Raw genomic sequence first — 2,696 nt, 5'->3', positions numbered from 1 at the left:
AATTTTTCAAAAATATGTTCTTGATGTTCATCATGATCTTCATAGTGTTCTTGGTGTTCATCTTGACATTCATAGCATTCTTGCATGCATCACATGTTTAGATCTAAAAATCTCATGCATTGCATAATTTTCATGTTTTTCATAAAAATTTCAAAAAAATCAAAAAAATATCTTTCCCTTTTTCTCTCATCAAATTCGAAAATTTGAATTGACTTTTTCAAAAATTTTTAAAATCAAATTGTTTCTTATGAGTCAAATCAAATTTTCAATTTGAAAATCTTATCTTTTTCAGAATCTTTTTCAAAATTCAAATCTTTTTCAAAATTCTTAGTTATTTTCGAAAATTCCAAAAATCTTTTTCAAAAATCTTTTTCTTATTTTTATACCAAATTTTCGAAAATAACATAATCAATTAATGTTTTGATTCAAAAATTTGAAGTTTGTTACTTGCTTGTTAAGAAAGATTCAAACTTTAAGTTCTAGAATCATATCTTGTGATTTCTTATGAATCAAGTCATTAATTGTGATTTTAAAAATCAAATCTTTTTCAAAAACTAATTTCTATCATATCTTTTCAAAAATATCTTCTAATCTTATCTTTTTCAAAATTTGATTTCAAAATATCTTTTCTAACTTCCTAACTTCCTATCTTTTCAAAATTTGTTTCAACTAACTAACTAAACAACTTTTTCAAAACCACCTAACTAACTCTCTCTCTCTCATTTTCGAAAATATCTCTCCCCTTTTCAAAATTTCTTTTTTTTATTAATTATTTTAATTTTTAAAACTTAAATTTCGAAAAAAAAATACTAACCTTTTTCAAAAACTATTTTCAAAAATCACTAACTCTTTTTCAAAATAATTTTCGAAAATTATCCCTCCCCCATCTCATTTTATTTATTCATTCATATCCTAACATCTCATCTCACATCTCTTCCATTCGTACAGTTGTGTCTCTTCCTTTACATCACATCCTTTATCTCCCCCTCTTCTTCTACTCACACAGGGATCCCTATACTGTGGTATAAAGGATCTCTATTATTATTATTATTTTTCTGTGCCTTCTTCTTTGTCATATGAGCAGGAGCAAGGATAAGAACATTCTTGTGGAAGCAGATCCAGAACCTGAAAGAACTCTGAAGAGAAAATTAAGAGAAGCTAAAATACAACAATCCAGAGATAACCTTTCAGAAATTTTCGAACAGGCAGAGGAGATGGCAGCCGAAAATAATAATAATGAAAGGAGGATGCTTGGTGACTTTACTGCACCTAATTCCAATTTACATGGAAGAAGCATCTCCATTCCTGCCATTGGAGCAAACAATTTTGAGCTGAAACCTCAATTAGTTTCTCTGATGCAGCAGAACTGCAAGTTTCATGGACTTCCATCTGAAGATCCTTTTCAGTTCTTAACTGAATTCTTGCAGATATGTGATACTGTTAAGACTAATGGAGTAGATCCTGAAGTCTACAGGCTCATGCTTTTCCCTTTTGTTGTAAGAGACAGAGCTAGATTATGGTTGGATTCTCAACCCAAAGACAGCCTGAACTCTTGGGATAAGCTGGTCACGGCTTTCTTAGCCAAGTACTTTCCTCCTCAAAAGCTGAGCAAGCTTAGAGCTGATGTTCAAACCTTCAGACAGAAAGAAGGTGAATCCCTCTATGAAGCTTGGGAAAGATACAAACAGTTGACCAAAAAGTGTCCTTCTGACATGCTTTCAGAATGGACCATCCTGGATATATTCTATGATGGTTTATCTGAGCTATCAAAGATGTCACTGGACACTTCTGCAGGTGGATCCATTCACCTAAAGAAAACGCCTGCAGAAGCTCAAGAACTCATTGACATGGTTGCTAATAACCAGTTCATGTACACTTCTGAAAGGAATCCTGTGAATAATGGGACGCCTATGAAGAAGGGAGTTCTTGAAGTTGATACTCTGAATGCCATATTGGCTCAGAATAAAATATTGACTCAGCAAGTCAATATAATCTCTCAGAGTCTGCATGGAATGCAAGCTGCATCCAACAGTACTCAAGAGGCATCTTCTGAAGAAGAAGCCTATGATCCTGAGAACCCTGCAATAGCAGAGGTAAATTACTTAGGTGAACCTTATGGAAACACCTATAACTCAACATGGAGAAATCATCCAAATTTCTCATGGAAGGATCAAAAGCCCCAACAAGGCTTTAATAATGGTGGAAGAAACAGGTTTAGCAATAGCAAGCCTTTTCCATCATCAACTCAGCAACAGACAGAGAACTCTGAACAAAATGCTTCTAATTTAGCAAATCTAGTCTCTGATCTATCTAAGGCCACTGTAAGTTTCATGAATAAAACAAGGTCTTCCATTAGAAATTTGGAAGCACAAGTGGGCCAGCTGAGTAAAAGGATCACTAAAATCCCTCCTAGTACTCTCCCAAGCAATACAGAAGAGAACCCAAAAGGAGAGTGCAAGGCCATTGACATAAGCGCCATGGCCGAACCTGTGAGGAGAGGAGAGGACGTGAATCCCAAGGAGGAAGACCTCCTGGGACGTCCAGTGACCAATAAGGAGCTTCCCTCTGAGGAACCAAAGGACTCTGAGGCTCATCTAGAGACCATAGAGATTCCATTGAACCTCCTTATACCCTTCATGAGCCCTGATGAGTATTCCTCTTCTGAAGAGAATGAGGATGTCACTGAAGAGCAAACT

At 35.1% G+C, this 2,696-nt stretch overlaps 1 non-coding gene across 1 annotated transcript; it reads right to left on the bottom strand.

Moving 5' to 3' along the window:
• Positions 1 to 1,610: 1,610 nt before the first annotated feature.
• Positions 1,611 to 1,718, bottom strand: LOC148573132 (small nucleolar RNA R71). The gene has a single exon (XR_015905650.1). It is a non-coding gene; the product is annotated as a small nucleolar RNA R71 (small nucleolar RNA).
• Between the last annotated feature and the right edge of the window lie 978 nt (positions 1,719 to 2,696).

This window comes from Arachis ipaensis, chromosome B2 (assembly GCF_059453495.1).
Source record: "Arachis ipaensis isolate K30076 ecotype BB chromosome B2, ASM5945349v1, whole genome shotgun sequence".
NCBI classification, from domain to species: Eukaryota; Viridiplantae; Streptophyta; class Magnoliopsida; order Fabales; family Fabaceae; genus Arachis; species Arachis ipaensis.
The sequence above is the reverse complement of the archived record's forward strand: the minus strand, read 5'-3'. Positions and strand labels throughout refer to the sequence as shown.